The sequence below is a fragment of the Ptychodera flava genome (genome assembly GCF_041260155.1).
Source record: "Ptychodera flava strain L36383 chromosome 23 unlocalized genomic scaffold, AS_Pfla_20210202 Scaffold_23__1_contigs__length_28996876_pilon, whole genome shotgun sequence".
In the NCBI taxonomy this organism is placed as follows: Eukaryota; Metazoa; Hemichordata; class Enteropneusta; family Ptychoderidae; genus Ptychodera; species Ptychodera flava.
Genome location: NW_027248277.1, coordinates 23,901,407 through 23,914,255, shown reverse-complemented (window position 1 = coordinate 23,914,255; position 12,849 = coordinate 23,901,407). Strand labels below are relative to the sequence as shown.

Genomic DNA, 12,849 nt, shown 5'->3' with positions numbered 1-12,849 from the left:
CCTGAAAATGACTTTTCAGAAAACGGCAGGGTATCTGCCAACAAAAGAGACTGGGAAGCCCCGGTATCTCTTAAAATTTTGACAGGGGTAGCGGAAGAGAAATCACTAAAAAGTGATATAAAACCATCATGAATAAATGGTTCGAAAATACCCATAATGCTATCTTGAGAAGAATTGACCTTGACCTCATTAATTGGGGATAAGAGGGTTTAACCTCAGAAAATGTGTTGCACACATTATTAGACTCTAATTGAGTTGATGAAGAAATAAAGCCGGTGGGCTTAGATCCACTTTGACCACTTTGACCTTCACGTTTTCTTTTCAATTTGAAACAATCTGACATTAAATGGCCGTCTTTCTTACAATAATTACAAGAAAGTGTACCGAACTGTTTGTCAGAAGGAGATTGAGACTTGGGATCTGATGATGTGGGAGTGTTACTTGAATTGTGTGAACTGTTGTCATTTGATTTTCTACTCTCCTTTGAAAAATTCTTGGATGAAAAGGACGAGTTAAATTTACCTGCATTGTTTCTGTATGAAAAGGACTGGGATGGTTTGCTGAGAAATGAAGATTTGTGGGTCAATGAATAATCATCGGCCAAACGTGCAGCAACCTCCAATGTATCTGCCTTTGTTCATTGATGAACGTCTTGATGCCACTCCGGATGCACCTTTTAAATTCCTCAATCAAAACAAGTTGTCGTAATTTGTCATAATTCTGACTGACCTTTTCAGAAGAACACCAACGGTCGAACAGTTGTTCTTTTGTCCGAGCGAATTCAACATAAGTTTGATCCTTCGCCTTCTCACAATCACTAAATTTCTGACGGTAAGCTTCAGGCACCAACTCATAACCCTTGAGAATTAATTCCTTCACAGAATCATAATTTGAAGCCTGCTCTACTGACAACTGAATGTAAATTTCTCTGGCTTTACCCACCAAAGCACTCTGCAAAAGCATAGACCAGGACTCCTTAGGCCAATTCAGACTCTGAGCAATTTTCTCAAAATGAAGGAAATATTTATCAACATCCTTTTCTTGGAAAGGGGGAACTAACCTGAAATGCTTAGTGATGTCAAACTTGTCTGAAGGGAAGAATTTTCTTGACTGTCCAAGCTCTAAACGTTTATTTCTACCTGTAATCGCTGTTCTTCTAATCGGAATTCTTTTTCTCTCTGTTTATTCTTCCATTTGCAATCTTTCCTGCCTTTCCCTTTCTTCCATTTGTAATTCTTTTTCTTTTTCTAATGCCAATTTTTTAAGCTCCAAATCTGCCTGTATTTCTAATTTTCTTAGTTCAAAGGCAGACTCGGGCTCATAATCTTTCAGGATGGATTCCTCAAATTGGCCTAAATCAGCTAGATGTTTGGCAATACGGTACTGGTACTCTTGCGCATAGATCTTTTGACTTCTACTTTCAGGAAATTGGCTAGTGTTATGAGGTCGTCTTTTCTGAGGGAATCAAATGTGTCCTGATCAAGATCATCCATTTCCTCTGGTTAAATTCCGCCATGATAAAATTTCGCTGAGTTCACAGTATACAGTAGTTTTGAAAAAGCTGTCAAAGTGTTGTCAGACGGCTCAAAATATTCGTATCCCTGACAAGCCCCCAATTTGTTACGTGCAGAGAAAACGAACAAAAGGGTGACTCAGCAGTTTCCGTTTAAACAAAATTTATTACAAAAATAAAACTAATTGCTAAGTCAGGGATAGAGTACAAGCTTTAAAAGTGTACAGACTACTTATCTCAGCTGGGACAGCAAAGCTCCAGTCTCAGAGTTGTAACAGTCAGTCGGATGAATGAACAGTCCTTTGGCTTGCAGGCTTGAAGCTGCACAAAGTCCACAGTATAAATCCAGCGTTGGCAGTGAAGGTCTTGAAAAGTCTTGAGAATGACTACTGCTGGAGTTTAGTAACACACAAGAGACACGATCCCAAAAGTCTGACTGGAAGCTGTGCACGTCCCTTTTATACACATGTGCTTACATAAGGGCATATAAGAACAATCTAGAACTTTTATTGACATGCTAATTACTGTTCTAAAATTATCTCTCTTACACAGCTAACTAAATTTCTAGAACATTCCAAACATGACTAATTGAATTCAAGGTTGTGAGGTCATTAAGGGCAGTGACCTTGAGAATGTTCTAGACTAATTGAACTCAGGTCATGATGAGTGTGGGGGAAATGACCTACATAACAATTTGCATGTTTAATGAACTTTGTAATTAGAGATTTTACTCCAAAATTACAGTATTATGCTTGACGAAACTTGCTACAGATGTTGATCTGATAAACATCTAATGGTACTGAGAAGCATTGAGCAGTGTCAAGTAAAAAAATGGTTCATTTGCATATTTCATGAAGTTTTATAATTAGTCATATAACTCCGAAAAAACTGCATCAAATGTGAAAACTGCTTCATATATTGATCCGACAGATATCCGACTGTGTTGTAAAGAATTTAGTAGTGTGTAGTTAGTTAAGGGTTCATTTACATATTTCATGAGCTTTGTAATTAGGTATATAACTCTGAAATTATGGCACCAAATTTAGTTAAACCTTCTACAGATATTGATCTGATAAATATTTAATTGTGCTATGAACAGTGTCAAGTTAATTACGGGCTCATTTACATATTTAATGAACTTGTAATTACTGATATTTCTCTAAAGTACAGCATTAAAGTCAGTGAAACGTGCTACAAATGTTGATCTGATGGATATCTAATTGTCCAATGAAGCATTGAGCAGTGTCAAGTAATTTGTGTATTAAAGAAAGTTTTGTAATTAGTGCTTAAACTCTTAGAATACTATGCAAAGTTGATAAAACCTGCTACATATAGTGATATAACAGATATCTGATTGTTCTGTGAAGCGTACTACTATCAATGAAAACGTTGTTAAACACGTGAGTACATTAAGTTCACATCTGGTTTTACTTATAAATATGCAAACTGTGTGTTTTGTTTATTTCCCCCTCATGAAAGAAAACCCCTTGATTGGTGTGACTTGTAAGTTCAGAAACTTTGTCAGTTAGTACCTTTTACTACAGCTAAATGTTTATTTATTATACACGGTTCACAATGTTAACATCGCCTACGTCGTTTTTATGTTGTAGGAAGAATCAACAGCATTGCTTGCAGCTTCTAAAGAAGGTCATACAGACGTCGCTAAAGTCCTGGTTAAACGCGGCGCAGATGTCAATGCTAAGGACAAGGTAAGTAATTGTAACACGGTACTCGATATTGATATATGAATCATAATGCTTTAACAATTAAATGCACTTGAAACGGAATTGTCACTTTTTTGATAATAACATCCAAACAAACCCAATACACACATTTTACAAAGGTCAAAATTAGGCATAGCAACAAATGGGTGTAAGTGTTTGCCGGGCTTTCAGAGCAAGTGTACCAACAAAAACGCAGTATCCCGGTATAGAGTGCACCATAGAAAAGGCGTTCATACAGGAACACTTGTGTGAACATATTTGCTGGGCTTTCAGAGCATGCGTTCCTGCAATAGCACAGTATCCAATGTAAACAATGAACCACAGTAACGAAGTTCATACATAAACAATTTTGTGTAAATGTTGGCTAGGCTCTCACCAATGTTTGTCGAAACTTGGCGTTGTGCTAACAAATTTGTTGCTCCGGTAAAGCAACAACAGCAGCATCCCTGAAGAGCTGCGCATGCGGTGGTGGCTCGCCCTTGTCAACTTTGATGTCACAAAGAGAAAACTGTGCGGTGTCTCCATACCAGCATTCCAACTTTCCCCACAAAGAAACTGACCAGCTTGGGATTATAACACATGCATAATACTATTGGTCTCTATGTTTTTCTACAAATAATAGATCACCCCAACGTTTTAACACCTTTCGCGAATCGCGTATGTGATTGGATAAAATGTTTGTTCTGAGCATTTGTAATTACCCCTAGGCCTATGTGCTGGTAAGACATCATATTGCCTATATAATAATAGTTCTAAACATAGACAGAAGAGTGGAAGTCCCTCTCTACTGTCTATGTTCTAAACTGAACAACAAAAAGCTGTTACACTACTAAAATGTTTGATTTTAGACGCTATGCCGAGTTCCTTCTCACTGAGTTCTAGTATAGGGTAGATTTACATCAGACACTACAAGACAGCAAATGATACAGAAATCGTGTGACATACATTACAACTGAATAATCATCTACATTGAAACGTTGAATATATGGTACAGTATAGCAGTCGAAAAATCCGAACTTCGATCTGATGTATTCACCGTGACGTGACACAACAGATAAGTCAATCGCCACGCGAAAACCCGGATGTTCCGCAACGAGAATAGATAGAGGGGATGTCGGGGGGGGGGGGCTAGAACTGCAACAAATCGATATCAAATAGTTCAAGTTGGTAACGTTCATATCAGTTCAATAAAGATAAAATCACTATAAAATTTGCAACACACGTGGTTGGGCCGTAAAAAAACCTAAATTCCATGGTGTTCCACCAATTCACATAGCGGATCCTTGGAGTAAAATCTGCAATGTCTCCTACATCATAGACAAGGTCTGTGTCTACATGGATTGTAATACTTGAGGAAATGCTTCAGGGTCAGTTTGTGTTCTCTAAAAAGTTGTCAAAAGCTTTAACTAGGTGCTAATTGCATGCATTCAATCCCTCTCTAAATAGAAAAAAAACATGTTTTTCTGATATACCATAGATAGGATGCTCTGTGGACCTCTGTGTACATGTTCCGTTCACTATGTTACCATGCACCACAATAGAGGGAAACACTGTGAACGAACACAAATCACCATACACAGACTTAGGTGGCTGCAAAGTGTGTACTGACCAAAGACCAAATGTACAATAAGAGAAGGGCCACGGATATTTCTTTGGCGTCTACTCACGCTACTCCGCTCTGCGTGGCAGACCTATAATACGGCTACAGCGTAGTCATAGCCGAGCACTCTTGACTCATACCGGCTATAGTGCTATAGAGCCAGTAGCTGACCATGGTGCATTGGCTGATACCGTGGCAAAAAATTACTTTGATCGTAACCTCCATGACTTAATCTTTAGGTCACGCGTACGTCAGTCAAAGGAGGTAAAATGTTCTCTTCTACCTCCGTGGTTAGTCATGGAGCCTGGAGCGGAGCTAGTGCCTCCATGCTATACGGCAAGCGCATTGAGAAATATCTTGGTCATTGCATGCTCATTATGTTTCAAATGTCATTACACACGGCTTTGCTTGGTCTGCATAATTTTTCCTGTTTGATGAACATTATTGTTGTAATTTTAGGGATATTAGTGAAACCAACAAGAAAAGTAAACTCATGAATAATGCTAAATAGTGTACACTAAATGATAAATCCAAAAATAATGCTATCATCCCTTAGCAATGAGGTTTGTACGGGCCACGCCTATCAAAACAAGCACAAGCAAAGGCACTCTTTCTGCGCAGAGGAAAAGGGATCTTCATTGAGAGTGGCCAGAGGCCCGGAAAGCAGCAGATAGTCAATGGGGATTGATTGATTGATTGTTTGATTGATTAACTTTATTACCTGAAAAATTATTTTTCCAAATCATGTTTAGAACAAAGAAGGTACAAATCATTCATAAGCTTACAGGTAATAGGAGTCAGAAAATAGCAATAATGCTAATAAAAGTCTGACCCCTCGATTCAGCTTAATAGTACATTCATGGATGTTAAATAAATTAAAATATACAAAAAATTCATCACATCTAAAACCCAGCTTCTATTGTTTAAAGTAAGTGGTGAGAAAAGTGTCTATATCATATATTCAGTCAGCAAATCCCTTTTAAGTGACTGTGAAAAACTATGTCTTGTCAGTTCCTTTCTTGTATTAAGTGTGATATTGTTCCATGTAATTGCACCTGTGTATGTTATTGATTGTTTTCCTATTGATGTCTTAACAGGTGGGATACATAAATTCCCTTGCTCTTTTTGTCGTGTATTGTATTTGTAATCTAACAACATGCAGTAATCTGTAATCGAATGTGGTAAATTATTGTGTAATAAATCACAAACAAAGATACCAATCAAAAACCTGTGTAACTTAAATACATCAAGGAGTTCCAAACTATTAAAGAGTGGAGACGAACTGTCCCTGAAATGAGCATATGAGATTGCCCGCACAACCATTTTCTGGGACAAAAAAATACAATTCATATAGAAAGTAAATGTATTTCCCCATACTTCTAATCCATATGATATGTGGGGTTGAATAAACGTCTTGTACAATAAAATAAGTACTGGTTTTGGAATAAAGCCTCTAAGTTTAAAAATAGCACCTATTTTTTTCTAATAATGCTATTTACATGACAAATATGTTCTTTCCAGAGCAAATGTCTATCAATAACAATACCAACAAAAGACGCATGGTTGACTTGCTCAATGACCTTGCAATTTACATTAAGTGTGCCACAAGTATTTAGTAAACATTTACGACCTCTAATGAGCATGAATTTAGTTTTGTTTTCATTTATCGTGAGCTTATTCGCTATACACCACGCTGTTACACTCACTTAGTTCATTGTTAACAATGGAAAGGTCAATATTTCTCTGTGTATGTGGGAATGTGTGGAAAAGGTTTGAATCGTCAGCAAATAGTCTGAAATCAAAATATGAAGATGAAAGTGGAAAGTCATTGATGTATAGTAAAAACAGCGTTGGTCCTAAAACGGAACCTTGTGGAACTCCGCAGGTTATTGATGAATATGTGGAGTTTACACCTTCAGAGCACACAAATTGCTGACGATTTGGCAAGTAATCCTGAAACCACAACAAAGGTAAACCAAGTATTCCATGATGAGACAATTTGGACAATAAAATGTTATGATTGATAGTATCGAAGGCCTTTGAGAAATCAACAAAAATACCTAAGGTGACTCTGCTTTCGTCCATCTGTTTAACGAGATAATTTACTAAATTTATGACAGACAACTTTGTACTGTGCTTTTCTCGGAAGCCATACTGATGTTCATATAGTATGTGGTTGTGATTTAAGAATGATCGCAAGCGTCTATCTACATGATGAATTCACAAACAGAAAGATGCAAGACTGCCTGAACGTGGTAGAAATCCGCTGGTTCCGCACGTACAATTGCAAGAAGGCCAGCATCATGGGGTACCTTAACCTTACCTTTAAAAGGGCTGATGTGGAAATACTTCACCGTCACCCACGCCCTCTACACCCCAATACTTTGCGGCCGCCTTTTCATCCGGCGACATATAGCTACATATTTCATACAGGAACATTTGTGTGTAAGTGTTTGCTTGACTTTCAGAGCAAGTGTACCTACAAAAACGCAGTATCCAAGGTATAGAGTGCACCATAGCAGAGACGTTCATACAGGAACACTTGTGTGAAAATATTTGCTGGACTTTCAGAACACGTGCTCCTGCAATAGCACAGTATCCAATGTAAACAATGCACATAGTACGACGTTCATACATAAACACTATTGTGTAAATGTTGGCTAGGCTCTCATCAATGGTTGTCGAAACTTGGTATTGTTTTTACAAATTTGTTACTGCAGTAAAGAAACAGCAGCAGCATCCCTAGAAAGCTGAGCATGCTGTGGTGGCCTGCACTTACATCTTTGATGTCAGAGAGAGAAAAATTGTGCAGTGTCTCCATGCCAGCGCCTATGTATGAACACAGAAACCCTTGTTAGATCAGCCAAGAGACAACAGGCGCCAGAAGGTCATATCCCACATAAGAGTAGCTTGACAAGAGAGAGTTGGAAACTGAGTAGTGATAATTACGAGCACATTTCATGCGGAATAAAGTCTAAAAGGGATGGCCGGCAGGGCTGCTCGGTAGTCGCTATTATTATGAATTTCCAGGGCCAAAATACTGCTATAATCCCTTAGTAAGAGAGTGTGCTGATGTAGCTTTGAAAAGACTCCAAAGGAAAATACCCATGCCGGAAAATGCCAAGAGAGTTTGACCGGTCAAAGAGGGCTTGACTACGCAGTTTCTGCGTAGTGAAGCTTCATTACGTATTCATGGTGACCCCTGGCCAGCTGTCAATAACTTTGGGGGCTTTTGTCTTTTGGCCTGCTTTGCATATGCGTCGTTGGACACGACCTGCCAATCACCCAGGTAGTCAATTAAACTATTAATTGACTGTTTACCGACCCAATTAACACTATCCAGCAGTATCAGTCATATTTTAGTCGCGTGGCCCGGGTGGGCACAACGTAGGAACGCGTGTATTTCTATGTGTACGTTTCACTTGTGGTGTTGTTTGTACCATCGTGCGTTTGAAGTCCTTGTTTCACCTACAGCATTACCTTAAAGGTGACAGGCTTACTATTAATGTTCAGTATCATTGCACCGAGTTCTGCCCACGGTGAAAACCACCTGTTTTGCCTACTAATTACTGCTCGTCGCTGCCCGTCCTGAATGTAGCCTTTCTATAGCAACAGTAATCACATAAATCATTTATCAGTTTTGATATATACTCCTAAATTGTAAGTTTGATCAAAATCGAGACCACATTCAAGGGCTATGCAGACTGTCCATGTACGCACACACAGTGACAAGAAGGCGGCAAACACCTACTCACCAAGCACATCGAATCGGCGAAAAGAAGCATAAAAAAGCTAGGCTCATCGCCAAAACAAACGCGCCAAGCGCTAACAAAAACCCATACCAAGCGGCCCTTTTCAGGGCCACCAAATACTCCAAAAAGGGAACTACCAAAAAATACGATAAATGACATAGAACACACAAACACTTAAAGAAATAACAAAAATCGTACACATAACAAACAACTGAAACACAACATTAAATACAAAATAAACAATCACAGTAACGTAACAGAAAACATGGCCGTGGAAATAAATCAGCTATTTCCAAAGAAAAGCCGACAACAACATGAAATTCAACAACAACCTATCATCGCTCAAACTATGAAACTCCGAAAAATAGTACTTGGCAAAAGCCTTAAAATTCATTCGGACACCAACAAACCAAACAGAAAAACCACCTCAGGATTTCAACAAATACAGTCGTATAATGTGACTACGCTACATCGTGAGACACAAACAATCGCAACAACACCAATTCAAAGAAAAGTCAAATTGGACTCCACGAACAACAAAAAAACAAAAACTTGAAAGCTATCTGAAGCTTCTAAACTCGCACTTCTAGAGATACCCTTTCAAACAAGGAAACAAAACATGTCGCGTGCCAAAAGAATCGCGATAAATTAGCTTGCAAACATTGGACAAATTTTGGGAAAATAACCCTTCGACAAGGGTCGGTTTTTCGTTATTGTCAACACAAAGATTACGTACTCGAATGCGAAAGGCAATTACGTAACACTCAGTATTATACACAACAAGCCAGAACAAACAGTAAACAAAGTAAACGAACTATTAATTAAAATGTACGAGAACAAGCACATCAACCAGGATACTTGTAAGTATCTTGATCCAATAAACATTAAATCCGTACCCCGCAGTGGTACTTATTGCCTAAAAATTCACAAACCTCCGCAAAAATCTAAAAGACACACCAGTCAAAACAAAATTTACCGAAGTAAAGAAATATAGAACAAACAAACCGAACCACCAAACGGACTCACAACGTGACCAAAATTAATATACTTGCCTCGCTAATCGGAAAGCAAGACCACTAAAATGCATTAAAATAAATTTTCACAAACACAAACTAAGGAAAGAATCTACACTGCATGCGACTGATGAGAAACCACACTCGGGTTTCGAAACGCAAGCGTCAAAGGGCGACTCTATCAATTTTTGTAACAACATAGGTCCGGCTGCGTCTCGCCATAAGCTTTCCCCACACAAACAAACATTACCGTACACACTAATCCAAACTTCTCTACTAATATCCAAAGCGAAACAAACATTTCATTAACACAAACAATCGGATAGAATGTAGGAACACATTTTCGAAACGAATCAAACACAAACTCGACACAAAAACATTTAGGATAGTTAGGTGGGGAGCCTGTTTCACATTTTTTACATCTCGCTATACTGTCTATGATTCTAAAAATAAAGTCATCTGCCACTTTTTCTGTATACGCGGTTTGGCAAAACTCATCTCTTCAATCGAAAGTCGGGCGATTTCATGGTTCTTTGGGGCACTTAAGTGTACGTCGAGCTTAAGGAATGTAGTTACATTCGCGATGTTTTATTCGAAAATTATTTATTCCTTCAAGGGCAAATGCACATAATTTATGCTGTTGGAAATACTGGCCGCTCATAAACAAGACAATAAACTCAATATATGTGCATCTTTACTTATATTGTCAAAGTACCACCGACACCCACAAAAAAAACCAAATGGTTCAGTCCAGGTATTTGCAACTCTGCCATCCAACTGGTCAACAGGAAATCAACCATAGGTGTCTTTTGGCACGCGTATACGCCAGTCACCTAGGCGACGGTAATCTGCACCACTTATCACCATCGGGAAGGTACTCCTCCCCATATACCACTGGTGATCCCACCCTCAAGGCACTGCGTCATTCGACCAAGCATTGTTATTGTAATTTCCTGCATAAAATTAACAGCGAGGTCAACCGGTCAAATTCTCTTGGCATTTTCTCTCATGCCGACGATGGAAAAGTCACTGGGTAAAAGCGAGGACTATGAAAACTTATAATTATTCACAAGGAGCTTGCAACTACGTAGAAAACAAAATAGACGTCAAACGTATTTTTCCTCAGGTCATCCAGAACTCACAAAGCAAGGAACGGCTTCTGAGACTTTATTGTTGCGTCTTCCTCGATAAGGATATCCAGGTGAATAATAACTGGGACAAGCTTGTAAGGCACCACCGGCTTCAATGTCATACCCCAAGCCTCATTTTGACAACTACCGTGAAGCAAGCATTGAAAAATTTAGTATGTACCAATTTCGATAGATCTTATATGGAACTACCTCCATGCAAATCCTGAGTTCTGCTATTTTTCTGGTTTTGCAGTAAAGTGTTCAGAACCAGACCTCTGAATTTATGTCAGAGGGTTTAGTTTCACATAATTTTACAAAATAACTAAATGCTGAAGACACACCACCACCATTTGGAAGTCTTTATTCTAGTGAAGCATTGATATTAAGGTAGTGATGCATCGCATTTCGAATATGAGATAAGCCCTCTGTGTATTCAAACCTATTGTTACCAGACAGAAAGGACGCCCTAGTGCAAATAGTCAAGTATAGCGAATCACAGAGGATAATTCACTATGACACTCAAAGGCTCGTGACCATTTTGACATAGTCTGAACTTCCTCGAAAAGACGATTATTATATCAATGCAATAAAAATATATTACCCTACAGACTTGTTAATTTGTACTTCCTTCTTGACTTAAAAAGCAACAGTCAACTTGCCTAGTGTAAAGAGTTTAGGGCACTTTGTAGAATGCATTTCAATGTGTCCTCTTATTATCGAGCCAGAATATTTCTGACTTCATAATTCTTCAGAGTTTGTTGGATGTAATTGACATTCAGCAGAGTGGTTCGCTTGAGTTGAATCCTCCCAATAACTGGCAGAAGCAATAGCTGCCATTAGCTTCACAAAAAAGATGATTGTAGACAAAAGCAGAAGAGCTACACAGTGTTTCACTTTGTTGATGTCGATGAGTATTTCTATCGCAACACAGTCAATAGGGCTAACAATTATGCAACGAGGTCGATCTCCAATGCAGGGCTATGGGCAGATGCCTGAATCTCCCTAAAAATATTATTTGCAAATTATCCTTCTGAAGAACAGAAAATAAATTTGCGAGAAAATGGTCTAAGACATCAGCAACCCCCCTCACTATGCTCCTCAAGCGGGATAGCAACATCTGCAGTGTCAGACTATGGATTAAAGATAAGGAGGTCCAGCTCATTGACTTGTATAGTTTCCCTTGCAACTTTTGTCTATTGAGTATGGATCAGAGAAATCCAGAGGCAGCTCGTGGCCAAGCAGCGTCTCAAGGAGATCTATTATAGTAAAAAAGAGGGGCTTTTGAGCGCAGCAACTTTCTGGAGAAGCACAAAAATCATGGAGTGAAGGTCATAAAGAAGTGGAAAACAAATAAAAGACTGGCCAGCGCGACAGCTGACCTACACCGTCTACTGGCCATCGAGTGAAGCACTTTTTCCCACAGAGTGTCTTTGACCAGAATAGATGACCAGTGGCAGACACGCCTTGTAAAGATGTATGGATATATCTACTAAAATGAAGAGTACCGCTACATGCTGAGTTATGAGCTCAGCAGCTTTGCACGGGCCACGCCTATCAAACAAGCACAAGCAAAGCACTCTTTCTGCGCAGACGAAAGGGGTCTTCATTAAGAGTAGCCAGAGGCCCAGAAAGCTACAGACGGTCAATGGATGTGAATTCAAAAACAGACGTTTTCAATTTTTGAGTGACTACCTCACATCTCTCTGACTCCAAAGTCTTAAATAATGACGGCTCCCTAAATGTTGTTGCAAATGACTACAATATGTTGCTTACTTACGTTACTTATTTCTATTTATTATTTGACTTATGACTTACGTCTGTTTTGTTATTTTCCACTCGTGAAAGTACGCTTTTTGATTAGTGTGATTGCCAAAATGTTGTCAGTTTATGCCTGTTAAAATCCCGACATGATTTATATCTCATTCATTAATAACCATCTTATTATCGTTCAAATTATTTTTAGAGCAAGTCCACAGCATTGCATGTGGCTTCTGAAAAAGGTTATGTAGATGTTGCTCAAGTGCTGATTAAACGTGGAGCAGATATTCATGCTAAGAATAGGGTAAGTAAATGTGATTCCAAAGCCAGTATGGATATCTGAATCATAGTGCTTTAAT

General features: G+C 38.7%; 1 long non-coding RNA gene across 1 annotated transcript in view; it reads left to right on the top strand.

Annotated features, from left to right (window-relative positions):
• The window catches only part of LOC139123639 (uncharacterized), a 44,414-nt gene extending 31,628 nt beyond the window's left edge, over positions 1-12,786 (top strand). The window contains exons 3-4 of the long non-coding RNA XR_011549739.1: positions 3,124-3,222; positions 12,696-12,786. This is a non-coding gene — a long non-coding RNA (uncharacterized lncRNA). The remainder of the gene's footprint in view (positions 1-3,123; positions 3,223-12,695) is intronic.
• The last annotated feature ends 63 nt before the right edge of the window (positions 12,787-12,849 follow it).